The sequence below is a fragment of the Haematobia irritans genome, chromosome 5, assembly GCF_050003625.1.
Source record: "Haematobia irritans isolate KBUSLIRL chromosome 5, ASM5000362v1, whole genome shotgun sequence".
In the NCBI taxonomy this organism is placed as follows: Eukaryota; Metazoa; Arthropoda; class Insecta; order Diptera; family Muscidae; genus Haematobia; species Haematobia irritans.
This window is the reverse complement of record NC_134401.1, coordinates 130,870,188-130,885,254: the sequence shown is the minus strand read 5'-3', so window position 1 is coordinate 130,885,254 and position 15,067 is coordinate 130,870,188. Positions and strand designations below refer to the sequence as shown.

The 15,067-nt window shown below is 27.3% G+C and overlaps 1 protein-coding gene across 1 annotated transcript in view; it reads left to right on the top strand.

Annotated features, from left to right (window-relative positions):
- Nucleotides 1–15,067, top strand: part of Wnt5 (Wnt oncogene analog 5) — a 533,000-nt gene that overhangs the window by 112,516 nt on the left and 405,417 nt on the right. The window lies entirely within an intron of this gene.

The following is a 15,067-nucleotide window of genomic DNA, read 5'->3' as shown; positions in this document are numbered from 1 at the left end:
AACAAAGAAATTTTAGCAAAATTTCTTGTGCAAAGAAATTTTGACAAAACTTCCTTTGGCAAAGAAATTCTGACAAAATTTCCTTAAGAACGGAAATTTTCACAATTTTTCCTATAGCAAAGAAATTTGTACAAAATTTTCTATAGAGAAGAAATGTTGACAAAATTTCCTGTAGAATAGAAATTTTGATCAAGTTTCCTGTAGCAAAGAAATTTTGACAAAATTTCATATAGCAATGAAATTTCCTACAGAAAAAAAATGTTGAGAAAACTTCCTATAGCAAAGAAATTTTAACAAAAATTTCCTAGAGGAAAGAACTTTTTACAAACTTTCCCATAACAAAGAAAATTTGGAAAAATTTCCTATAAAAATCAAATTTTGACAAAATTTCCTATAAAAACCAAATTTCAAAATTTCCTGTAGCAAAAACCTTGTAAAAAATGTTTCCTATAGGAAAGCCAAAATTGGCAAAATTTCCTATAGTAAAGAATTTTTTGCAAGATTTCCTATAGCAACGCAATTTTGACAAAACTTCCTTTGGCAAAGAAATGCTAACAAAATTTTCACAATTTTTCCTATAGCAAAGAAATTTTGACAAGATTTCTTATAGAAATGAAATATTGACAACATTTTTTATAGAAATGAAATTTGGACAAAATTTTCTACAGAAATGAAATTTTGACCAAATTTCCTATAGCAAAGTAATTTTTACAAAATTTCCTATAGCAAAGTAATTTTTATAAAATTTCCTATAGAAATGAAATATTAACAAACTTTCCATATCAAAGAAATTTTGACAAATTTTCCTATAGCAAAAAAATTTTCACAGATTTTTCCTATAGACATTTTTACAAAATTTCATATAGCAATGCAGTTTCCTATAAAAATGAAGTTTTGACAAAATTTCCTAAAGAAATTAAATTTTATTAAAATTTCCTTTCAAAAATAAATTTTGACAAATTTTCTATACCAAAGAAATTTTGACAAAATTTCCTATAAAACTCAAATGTTGACAAAATTTTCATATATGGATGAAATTTTGACAATATTCCCGCATAGAAATGAAATTTTGCCAAAATTTTCTATAGAAATGAAATTTTGACAAAATTTCCTATAGAAATGAATTTTTGACAAAATTTCCTATAGAAATGAAATTTTGACAAAATTACCTATAGGAATCAAATTTTGAAAAAATTTCCTATAGAAATGAAATTTTGACAAAATTTCCTATAGAAATGAAATTTTGACAAAGTTTCCTATAGAAATGAAATTTAGGGAAAATTTCCTATAGAAATGAAATTTAGAGAAAATTTCCTATAGAAATGAACTTTTGACAAAATTTCCATATAAGAATGACAATTTGACAAAATTTCCTACAGAAAAGAAGTTTTAACAAAAATTCTTAAAGCAAAGAAATTTTGACAAAATTTCCTACAGAAAGAAGTTTTAAAAAAAAATCTTAAAGCAACGAAATTTTGACAAAATTTCCTACAGAAAAGAAGTTTTAACAAAAATTCTTAAAGCAAAGAAATTTTCCATAGAGATGAAATTTTGCCAAAATTTTCTATAGAGATGAAATTTTGCCAACATTTTCTATAGAGATGAAATTTTGCCAACATTTTCTATAGAAATGAAATTTTGACAAAATTTCCTATAGAAATGAATTTTTGACAAAACTTCCTATAGAAATGAACTTTTGACAAATTACCTATAGGAATCAAATTTTGAAAAAAAATCCTATAGAAATGAAATTTTGAAAAAAAATTCCTATAGAAATGAAATTTTGACAAAGTTTCCTATAGAAATGAAATTTAGGGAAAATTTCCTATAGAAATGAAATTTAGAGAAAATTTCCTATAGAAATGAAATTTAGAGAAAATTTCCTATAGAAATGAACTTTTGACAAAATTTCCATATAAGAATGACAATTTGACAAAACTTCCCACAGAAAAGAAGTTTTAACAAAAATTCTTAAAGCAAAGAAATTTTGACAAAATTTCCTACAGAAAAGAAGTTTTAACAAAAATTCTAAAAGCAAAGAAATTTTGACAAAATTTCCTACAGAAAAGAAGTTTTAACAAAAATTCTTAAAGAAAAGAAATTTTGACAAAATTTCCTACAGAAAAGAAGTTTTAACAAAAATTCTTAAAGCAAAGAAATTTTGACATAATTTTCTTATGGCAAAGATATTTTAACAAAATTTCCTATAGCAAAGAAATTTTAACAAAATTTCCTATAGCAACAAAATTGTAACAAAATTTCCTAAAACAAAAAAGTTTTAACAAAATTTCCTAAAACAAAGAAATTTTGACAAAATTTCCCATAGCAAAGAAATTTTCACAGCAGTTTTTATAGCAAAGAAACTTTAACAAAATTTCCTATAGCAAATAACTTTTGCCAAAATTTCCTATAAACTGCATCAGAATTTTTACAAAATTATTTCCCCTAAAATTTCATGTTTGTGAAATATCTCTGCTCAAATTTTTCGGTCACCCCATTATCTCGGCGCTTACCACATAGACTTGGGCGACATATAACGTATTTTCAACGACGTTATTAACGGCACACAATCAGCAGACGACACGCAATAATTCACTTACTTTGCAACATATGCGTGATGTTTGTTTGATTGTGGTGCTGTGCTACCCTCTACTCGTGAATGTTGTAAAGAAAACCCTCCATACGTCAGCCCTTTTCTTTCGGCTTAGTTGTCAGTTGCCACCACAATCAACAGCCTTTTCGGGTTTTATTTTTCTCTCAGCTTTGGATATTTTTCTTTGTTCTCGATCCCTTTTTCGCTAATGGGATGAGATGGCATGGTAAACAGGACTATGTAATGGGAAGTTGGTGCATATTTTGCTGATGCCTACCATGAAACTACTAAGTGATGTATGACTGTGTATGGGTGTGTGTGTGTGAAGAAAGGTTGTTATTTCTCCCTCTTTACATTATCAATTTTATTTGAGCAATATGTGAAGGTAACCAAGAATATGAACACTGAGAGAAAATTGGTTCAAAAGGTCAGATCATTAAGCATTTACAAGGTAACTGATATGTGATGCAACAAATTTCATCTGATCCTTTTAAAATCTTGCCATTATTTGAAATCGTGCCTGCTCTATCTATCCGTCCGTCCATCCGTAGCAACTCCTTACATAGCAAGAACGAAAATTATTAAATTATTTAGGTAGTGTCTATGAAGAATTTTATAATTCCTATTTATACCCAAAAAAATTGGATTTTCAGTCACTCTGTGCTTAAGCTAAGACATTTTCCATTAACATTTTCTTTTAAATTTTTTTTGATGAAATTTTACTATAACACAAATATAACTATTTGTTTCTGTGTATATTCCCAACCCTTGCCCACAAGCAAGCAATCTTTTGTTTTTTTCCCGGAACATGTTTATTGGCGCCTCATTGTTAGAGAGTTAGCAACATTAGCAAAAGTAGTTGCTTATCGTCGTCATTGTCGGTAACGTTGCCATTGCCATTGTGGCAAATAATGTTCATTTGTAATCGTTATGTTAGTTTCCCATCATTTGTGTCGTAGAGACTGTGAGTTAATTGAATATTTAATAAATTGTTAATTAGTTCCAGTGTAAACGATACGCAAGAGAAATTTAAGGGATTGAGCGTTTCGAGTTTCGAGAATTTGCATGTTGAAAAATAGTTTTGTTTTTTTTTATTCTTGTTTTAGTTTTTAAAAGGCATTATTGGGGTGAGCCTTTTGTTAGTTGAGAAGTTTATCCAAAAGTTTGCTATTGTCTGTATAACTACATCTAGTTAATTTTAAAATATTTTCTTTTCGAGTTTTAAGTTTCATATTAGGTTGAGTTTGTGATAGGGGTTGAAGGAAATTTAAACAAAAAAATTGGTATTTATTTGGAGGCAATTAATTGTACGGTCCCCATAAGCCAAATGTTCATTTTTTATGTTTGTAGCTATTGTCCAAGCTATTCATGAACATTTTGGTATCACATTTCAAATCTAAATTATAACTCATTAAAATAAAAAGTGTATTTTTAATAAAATATATACATTAAAAAAATATTGACCTAATATGAAAAATCAAACAACATAAATTTTAGTACACGCGATATACAGAGTTTACCAGATATACCGGTATGAAATGAGCGTTTTTTTTCATGTGGCACCCATATTCCACACAATTTCCAAACGGAAATCATCAGAGGTAACAAAATTCAAAAATAGAATATAGTTCGAGAGCTAAATTAATTTCAGTTAACATACGAGAATGAATTAATGATTGTTTTTTTTTCGTGAGCGTGAATTTGCAGAAATTTTATTCACGCACATTCACGTACCGATTTTATTTCTCACGCACGACATATTTTTTTTAGTCCCTTTCACGCACATTCACGAGAGTTGCTTTGGATTTTGTTCACGACTCACGTGATTCACGCGTGTCACGAGAATTTCGCGTAACGCGCCCACCTCTACTTCTGATAGAGCAAGATCACCCTATGCCCCGACAAGCATTCGATGTGACTCTGCAGCATTTTTCTTCAAATGAAAACAAAAAATTAATGCTTTTCGGAAATCTGGTACATAAGTCGACATTTTGAACACGATGAAAAAATATGATATTGTCTGTTCAATGACTTGAGGTATACTAAATATTTTTCACAACAAGTGTTCCCTATATTGCCGCTCATTTCATACCGATATACCTGGTAAGGTCAAATTTAAAAACAAGTATATACGGCCGTAAGTTCGGCCAGGCCGAAGCTTATGTACCCTTCACCATGGATTGCGTAGAAACTTCTACTGAAGACTGTAATCCACAATCGAATTACTTGGGTTGCGGTAACACTTGCCGATGGCAAGGTATCTTAAAACTTCCTAACACCGTAATATATACCACATAGTCCATACGTGGTATATATTAAACTACAAAAGGCCGATTAAATATGTATATAATTAACTTTAAAGTTTCTATAGAAATAAAATTTTGACAACATTTTCTATAGAAGTAAAATTTGAAAAAAATTTTCTATAGAAATAAAATTTGGAAACAATTTTCTACAGAAATAAAATTTGGAAAAAATTTTCTATAGAAATAAAATTTTGACAAAATTTCCTATAGAAATAAAATTTTGACAAAATTTTCTATAGAAATAAAATTTTGAAAAAATTTTCTATAGAAATAAAATTTTGACTAAATTTTCTATAGAAATAAAATTTTGACAAGATTTTCTATAGAAATAAAATTTGGAAAAATTTTTCTATAGAAATAAAATTTTGACAAGATTTTCTATAGAAATAAAATTTGGAAAAATTTTTCTATAGAAATAAAATTTTGACAAGATTTTCTATAGAAATAAAATTTGGAAATTTTTTTCTATAGAAATAACATTTTGACAATGTTTTCTATAAAAATAAAATTTTGGTAGATTATTTTTGGCTCGATTGGCAACCATGATTGTGAATCGATAGAGACCAATTTTTGTGTGATTGGGGATCGGCTATATAACTATATACCGATGTGGACCAATTATGGCATTGTTATAAGCGGCCTTATACTAACACCATGTTCCAAATTTCAACCGGATCGGATGAATTTAGCTCCTCCAAGAGGCTCCGGAGGACAAATCTCGGGATCGGCTTATATGGGGGCTATATATGATTATGGACTGATATGGACCACCTATGGCATGGTTGTTAAATATCATATACTACCACCACGTACCAAATTTCAACCAGATCGGATGAATTTTGCTTCTCCAAAAGGCACCAGAGGTCAAATCTGGGGATCGGTTTATATGGAGGCTATATATAATTATGGACTGATATGAACCACTTTCTGCATGGTTGTTGGATACCATATACTAACATCACGTACCAAATTTCAACCGAATCGGATGAAGTTTGCTCTTCCAAGGGGCTCCGGAGTTCAAATCTGGGCATCGGTTTATATGGGGCCTATATATAATTATTGACCGATTTCAATCAATTTTTTCATGGGTGTTTCAGACCATATATTAACACCGCGTACCAAATTCAACCGAATCGGATGAATTTTTCTCTTCCAAGGGGCTTCGGAGTTCAAATCTGGGGATCGGTTTATATGGGGCCTATATATAATTATTGACCGATTTCAATCAATTTTTTCATGGGTGTTTCAGACCATATATTAACACCACGTACCAAATTTCAACTGAATCAGATGAATTTTGGTCTTCCGGAGGTCAAATCTGGTGATCGGTTTATATGGGGGCTATATATTTCAGCCGGATCGGGTTAAATTTGTTTCTCTTAGAGGCTCTGCAAGCAAAATCGGGGGATCGGTTTATATAGGGGCTATATATAATTATTTACCGATGTGGACCAATTTTTGCATGACAATTAGAGACCATATACTAACACCATGTACCAAATTTCAAGCGGAGCGGATGAAATTTGCTTCTCTTAGAGGCTCCATAAACCAAATCGGGGGATCGGTTTATGTGGGGACTATATGTAATTACGGACCGATGTGGACCAATTTTCGCATGGATGTTAGAGACCATATTCTAACACCATGTACCAAATTTCAGCCAGATCGGATGAAATTTGCTTCTCTTAGAGGATCGGCAAGCCAAATTTGGGGGTCCGTTTATATGGGGGCTATACGTAAAAGTGGACCGATATGGCCCATTTGCAATACCATCCGACCTACATCAATAGCAACTACTTGTGCCAAGTTTCAAGTCTATAGATTGTTTCGTTCGGAAGTTAGCGTGATTTCAACAGACGGACGGACGGACGGACATGCTCAGATCGACTAAGAATTTCACCACGACCCAGAATATATATACTTTATGGAGTCGTAGAGCAATATTTCGATGTGTTACAAACGGAATGACAAAGTTTATATAATATTTTGAGGCAAAACCGAAGGGGTACTACCAAAATGGTATCAAAAAATTGGAAGGTCCTTATAATCGTTGTATCGCTCTTGAAGGGAACTATGTTGAATAATAAAAACGAATTTTGACAAAAAAAATGTGTGTTTCTTTGTTAGACCGGGGACTTATCAGCCAACCTGTTAGGTTAGGTTAGGTGGCAGCCCGATGTATCAGGCTCACTTAGACTATTCAGTCCATTGCGATACCACATTGGTGAACTTCTCTCTTATCACTGAGTGCTGCCCGATTCCATGTTAAGCTCAATGACAAGGGACCTCCTTTTTATAGGCGAGTCCGAACGGCCAAAGATGCGACTTCTTTAAAATAAAGAAATTTTTTAACGACGGCTTTAAATCTAGGACCAATAAAATTAAAATTAGAATAGAGATTTCATTTACCAAATTTTCATTCTCCTTTCGCGGTTTATTAATAAAGCTGCTCATGTACAAACAAATGCAAGTACTTCAAAGTAAAAAATATTTTCTTAATTCTTTAAACCAAAGACGCTAAATGCTCAAAATAAATCCTAGCCTATATTTGAAGCGTTTTATCTTGAATCTAAAGTTTTAATATTTTAGTTAATTTAAGGAAAATTTCTTTAAAATAAAAATGTGTTTCTTTACTTTAAGGTAAATTAGTCTAAGTTCAAAGACATGCGACTTTAGCGGAGGGAGGAAAATCTACAATATTTCTTCTCCATTAATATCCATCATACTACCGTAAATATAGGTATTGTTATTTTAGTTTGCAGCCAGTGCAACATTTTTCGATTTAGACCTCATTTTGAGCCAACGAATTTTCGGTATATTACATTGTTTTCCATTTAGGTACCAATACCGATTTAATTTTAAATTTTTTTTCGCTCCAGCGCATCATATTTAGGTTTTGCTTCAATGCATGAAATTAGAATAAAATTTCATGAAGCTGTTCCTTCCTTGTTTTATTTTTTATTTTGCTTTTTCAATTTCTCTATAAAAATTCAATTAGATTGAAAATAACAGATGCATCAATAGTTTCGTTGTTTTTGTTTCTTTTTTGCACTTTTAATTTCAATGTGTGAACTAATATGAAGGTATGTACACATACATTTATATTTTTCAAATACTACTCCAATTGATATCGTATAACAGAGTGTACCGATCTTACAATATTTTAGAAAATATATAAATATAGTTTGTGAAAAAAGATATTGAAGATTATAGAAAAGAGTAAACAATTTTTTAGGAAAAACTGATCCTATCGTACGAGATTTAACTAAATTTTAGTGAATCACTCATCAAAGAAAAAATTAACTACAAAAAAGAAAAAGTAAAGAAAGACATTGGCGCCATGACGATATTAAACACAAATGTCATCAGCATAACAAATTTCAACCAGATTGGATTGGGCATTTTCTCGGTTTATATGGGGTCTATATATAATAGCGGACCGATTTGGACCAATTTTTACACGGCTATTAGAGAGCATACATTGACATTATGTACCAAGTTTCAAATAGATGGGATAAAATTCGATCCTTCCTTAGAAAATTTTCGTCAAAATTTTATTTCTATAGAAAAGTTTTTCAAAATTTTATTTCTATAGAAAATTTTTATCAAAATTTTATTTCTATAGAAAATTTTATCAAAATTTTATTTCCATGGAAAATTTTGTCAAAATTTTATTTCTATAGAAAAATTTGTCAAAATTTTATTTCTATTGAAAAATTTGTCAAAATTTTATTTCTTAGAAAAATTTGTCAAAATTTTTATTTCTAGAGAAAAAATTGTCAAAATTTTATTTCTATAGAAAATTTTATCAAAATTTTATTTCTATAGAAAATTTTGTCTCAACTTTATTTCTATAGAATATGTTGTCGAAATTTTATTTATATAGAAAATTTTGTTAATTTTATTTCTAAAGAAAATTTTGTCAAAACTTTATTTTTATACAAAAATTTTGTCAAAATTTTATTTCTATAGAAAATTTTGTCAAAATTCTATTTCTATAGAAAATTTTGTCAAAATTTCATTTCTATAGAAAACTTTGTCAAAATTTAATTTCTATAGAAAATTTTGTCGACATTTAATTTCTATATAGAGAATTTTGTAAAATTTTATTTCTATAGAAAATTTTGTCAAAATTATATTTCTATAAAAATTGTTGTCAAAATTTTATTTCTATAGAATTTTTTTTTCAATATTTTGTTTCAGTAGAGAATATTGTCAAAATTTTATTTCTATAGAACATTTTGTCAAAATTTTATTTCTATAGAAAAATTTGTCAAAATTTTATTTCTATAGAAAATTTTGTCAAAATTTTATTTCTATAGAATATTTTGTCAAGATTGTATTTCTATAGAAAATTTTTTCAAAATATTATTTCTATAGAAAATTTTGTCAAAATTTTATTTCTATAGAAAATTTTGTCAAAATTTTATTCCTATAGAAAATTTTGTCAAAATTTTATTCCTATAGAAAATTTTGTCAAAATTTTATTTCTATACAAAATTTTGTCAAAATTTTATTTCTATAGAAAATTTTGTCAAAATTTTATTTCTATAGAAAATTTTGTCAACATTTTATTTCTATAGAAAATTTTGTCAAAATTTTATTTCTATAGAAAATCTAGGACCAATAAAATTAAAATTAGAATAGAGATTTCATTTACCAAATTTTCATTCTCCTTTCGCGGTTTATTAATAAAGCTGCTCATGTACAAACAAATGCAAGTACTTCAAAGTAAAAAATATTTTCTTAATTCTTTAAACCAAAGACGCTAAATGCTCAAAATAAATCCTAGCCTATATTTGAAGCGTTTTATCTTGAATCTAAAGTTTTAATATTTTAGTTAATTTAAGGAAAATTTCTTTAAAATAAAAATGTGTTTCTTTACTTTAAGGTAAATTAGTCTAAGTTCAAAGACATGCGACTTTAGCGGAGGGAGGAAAATCTACAATATTTCTTCTCCATTAATATCCATCATACTACCGTAAATATAGGTATTGTTATTTTAGTTTGCAGCCAGTGCAACATTTTTCGATTTAGACCTCATTTTGAGCCAACGAATTTTCGGTATATTACATTGTTTTCCATTTAGGTACCAATACCGATTTAATTTTAAATTTTTTTTCGCTCCAGCGCATCATATTTAGGTTTTGCTTCAATGCATGAAATTAGAATAAAATTTCATGAAGCTGTTCCTTCCTTGTTTTATTTTTTATTTTGCTTTTTCAATTTCTCTATAAAAATTCAATTAGATTGAAAATAACAGATGCATCAATAGTTTCGTTGTTTTTGTTTCTTTTTTGCACTTTTAATTTCAATGTGTGAACTAATATGAAGGTATGTACACATACATTTATATTTTTCAAATACTACTCCAATTGATATCGTATAACAGAGTGTACCGATCTTACAATATTTTAGAAAATATATAAATATAGTTTGTGAAAAAAGATATTGAAGATTATAGAAAAGAGTAAACAATTTTTTAGGAAAAACTGATCCTATCGTACGAGATTTAACTAAATTTTAGTGAATCACTCATCAAAGAAAAAATTAACTACAAAAAAGAAAAAGTAAAGAAAGACATTGGCGCCATGACGATATTAAACACAAATGTCATCAGCATAACAAATTTCAACCAGATTGGATTGGGCATTTTCTCGGTTTATATGGGGTCTATATATAATAGCGGACCGATTTGGACCAATTTTTACACGGCTATTAGAGAGCATACATTGACATTATGTACCAAGTTTCAAATAGATGGGATAAAATTCGATCCTTCCTTAGAAAATTTTCGTCAAAATTTTATTTCTATAGAAAAGTTTTTCAAAATTTTATTTCTATAGAAAATTTTTATCAAAATTTTATTTCTATAGAAAATTTTATCAAAATTTTATTTCCATGGAAAATTTTGTCAAAATTTTATTTCTATAGAAAAATTTGTCAAAATTTTATTTCTATAGAAAAATTTGTCAAAATTTTATTTCTTAGAAAAATTTGTCAAAATTTTTATTTCTAGAGAAAAAATTGTCAAAATTTTATTTCTATAGAAAATTTTATCAAAATTTTATTTCTATAGAAAATTTTGTCTCAACTTTATTTCTATAGAATATGTTGTCGAAATTTTATTTATATAGAAAATTTTGTTAATTTTATTTCTAAAGAAAATTTTGTCAAAACTTTATTTTTATACAAAAATTTTGTCAAAATTTTATTTCTATAGAAAATTTTGTCAAAATTCTATTTCTATAGAAAATTTTGTCAAAATTTCATTTCTATAGAAAACTTTGTCAAAATTTAATTTCTATAGAAAATTTTGTCGACATTTAATTTCTATATAGAGAATTTTGTAAAATTTTATTTCTATAGAAAATTTTGTCAAAATTATATTTCTATAAAAATTGTTGTCAAAATTTTATTTCTATAGAATTTTTTTTTCAATATTTTGTTTCAGTAGAGAATATTGTCAAAATTTTATTTCTATAGAACATTTTGTCAAAATTTTATTTCTATAGAAAAATTTGTCAAAATTTTATTTCTATAGAAAATTTTGTCAAAATTTTATTTCTATAGAATATTTTGTCAAGATTGCATTTCTATAGAAAATTTTTTCAAAATATTATTTCTATAGAAAATTTTGTCAAAATTTTATTTCTATAGAAAATTTTGTCAAAATTTTATTCCTATAGAAAATTTTGTCAAAATTTTATTCCTATAGAAAATTTTGTCAAAATTTTATTTCTATACAAAATTTTGTCAAAATTTTATTTCTATAGAAAATTTTGTCAAAATTTTATTTCTATAGAAAATTTTGTCAAAATTTTATTTCTATAGAAAATTTTGTCAAAATTTTATTTCTATAGAAAATTTTGTCAAAATTTTATTTCTATAGAAAATTTTGTCAAAACTTTATTTCTATAGAAATTTTGTCAAAATTTTATTTCTATAGAAAATGTTATCCAAGTTTTATTTTTTATAGAAAAATTTGTCGACATTTAATTTCTATACAGAATTTTGTCAAAATTTTATTTCTATAGGAAATTTTTTTTAAATTTTATTTCTATAGAAAATTTTTTTAAATTTTATTTCTATAGAAAATTTTGTCCAAATTTTGTTTCTATTGTAAATTTTGTCAATATTTTATTTCTATAGAAAATTTTGTCAAAATTTTATTTCTATAGAATATTTTGTCAAAATTTTATTTTATAATTTATTTGCCAAAAAATTTTTCTATAGAAAATTTTGTAGAAATTTTATTTTTATAAAAAATTTTGCCAAATTTTACGTCTGTAGAAAATTTTGCTAAAATTTCATTTCTATAAAAAATTTATCAAAATTTTATTTCTATAGAAAATTTTGTCAACATTTTATTTTTATAGAATATTTTGTTATTTTTTTTTTCTATAGAAAATTTTGTCAATTTTTTTTTTACAGAAAATTTTGTCAAAATTTTATTTCTATAGAAAAAATTTGGTTACAATTTTTTTACAGAAAATTTTGTCAAAATTTTATTTCTATAGAAAAAATTTGGTTACAATTTTTTTACAGAAAATTTTGTCAAAATTTTATTTCTCTAGAATATTTTGTTAATATTTTATTTATATAGAAAATTTTGTCAAAATTTTATTTATATAGAAAATTTTGTAGAAATTTTATTTCTATAGAAATTGTTTCAAAAATTTTATTTTTATAGAAAATTTTGTCAAAACTTTATTTTTACACAAAATTTTGTCAAAACTTTATTTCTATAGAAAATTTTGTCAAAATTATATTTCTATAGAAAATTTTGTCAAAATGTTATTTCTATAGACAATATTATCCAAATTTTATATCTACATACATGTCAACATTTTATTTATATAAAGGGTGATTCTTTTGAGGTTAGGATTTTCATGCATTAGTATTTGACAGATCACGTGGGATTTCAGACATGGTGTCAAAGAGAAAGATGCTCAGTATGCTTTGACATTTCATCATGAATAGACTTACGATCTGCCACAACGTCGAATTTTCAGTGAATGGGCCCTAGAAAAGTTGGCAGGAAATCCGCTTTTTTATCGACAAATTTTGTTCAGCGATGAGGCTCATTTCTGGTTGAATGGCTACGTAAATAAGCAAAATTGCCGCATTTGGAGTGAAGAGCAACCAGAAGCCGTTCAAGAACTGCCCATGCATCCCGAAAAATGCACTGTTTGGTGTGGTTTGTACGCTGGTGGAATCATTGGACCGTATTTTTTCAAAGATGCTGTTGGACGCAACGTTACGATGAATGGCGATCGCTATCGTTCGATGCTAACAAACTTTTTGTTGCCAAAAATGGAAGAACTGAACTTGGTTGACATGTGGTTTCAACAAGATGGCGCTACATGCCACACAGCTCGCGATTCTATGGCCATTTTGAGGGAAAACTTCGGAGAACAATTCATCTCAAGAAATGGACCGGTAAGTTGGCCACCAAGATCATGCGATTTGACGCCTTTAGACTATTTTTTGTGGGGCTACGTCAAGTCTAAAGTCTACAGAAATAAGCCAGCAACTATTCCAGCTTTGGAAGACAACATTTCCGAAGAAATTCGGGCTATTCCGGCCGAAATGCTCGAAAAAGTTGCCCAAAATTGGACTTTCCGAATGGACCACCTAAGACGCAGCCGCGGTCAACATTTAAATGAAATTATCTTCAAAAAGTAAATGTCATGGACCAATCTAACGTTTCAAATAAAGAACCGATGAGATTTTGCAAATTTTATGCGTTTTTTTTTTTTTTTAAAGTTATCAAGCTCTTAACAAATCACCCTTTAGAAATACAAAACTGTCGCACTGTTCAAACGAGCAAACAACACGAAATTACTTTTAAAACATATTGGATTCGATTCTAACATCCCGATCTATGCAAATGAAAACCTTACATCCACAAGCTACAAAATACTGCAAAAAGCACTATAGTATAAAAGACAAAAACAGATACATACAGTGTGTTTTAAAAATTTTATTTCTATAGAAAATTTTGTCAAAATTTTATTTCTATTGAATATGTTGTCAAAATTTTATTTCTGTAGAAAATTTTGCCAAAATTTTTATTTCTATAGAAAATTTTGTCAAAACTTTATTTTACTACAGAAAATTTTGTCAAAACTTTATTTTTGTACAAAATTTTGTCAAAATGTTATTTCTATAGAATATTTTGTCAAAAATTTATTTCTATAGAATATTTTGCTAAAATATTATTTATATAGAAAATTTTTTCAAAATTTTATTTCTATAGAAAATTTAATAAAAAGTTTATTTTTATAAAAAATGTTGTCAAAATTTTTATTTCAATAGAAAATTTTGTTAGAATTTTTTTTCTACAGAAAATTTTGTCAAAAGTGTATTTCTATAGAAAACGTTGTCAAAATTTTATTTTTATAGAAATTTTTTTTTTCATAGAAAAAATTTGTTAAAAAGTTTTTTCTATAGAACATTTTTTCAGAATTTTATTTCTGTAGTACATTTCGTCAAAATGTTAGTTTAGCTAATAAAATTAATAATTTAAATAAACTAAATAGTTTTTGTATTACAAATAAGTTAAACGTAACATCATTTTAACAATAAAATTATTTTCTGTGCATAAATTAGCCTCCATATTCGCCATATTCGACGTATTAGGTTTTGACGTAGGGAAAAGAGATTCTATTGAACCAATTTTGTTTAAAGAAATATATCATAGATTTTAGGTTTTTTAACTTGATTTTTGTTCAAGAATTTTTGCAGAGAACCTCACAATTCACATGAATAGTCCAACCTAACTTTGCACCGCTCTTACTTTCTTTTTTCAAAATCTTTGTTCTTTTCCAAAGTATGCCCTAAGGTTTCAAATCTATGTTCGAGGCCAAATTCTGTGCGATTTCCACTGGTTCCATATTTGTTTTGTTGTGAGCGACTCACATTGCTAGAATGTCTACACCAATATATCGACTATTGCCAATTAGTTTTAAATCAATATACGATTTCAATTTCAATTTCATTTGATTGTGTTGTTGTTATTGTTGTTCTGGTTGTTTTTCTAATACACTAACAATTTGTTTGTTGGATCAAAACCCTTTTAACGAATTTATAACAGAATGAAGTGATTCTTTTTTTATTTTGTTTATAGTTGTTGCATTCAATCTTTGTTGCTGTTGTTTATGGT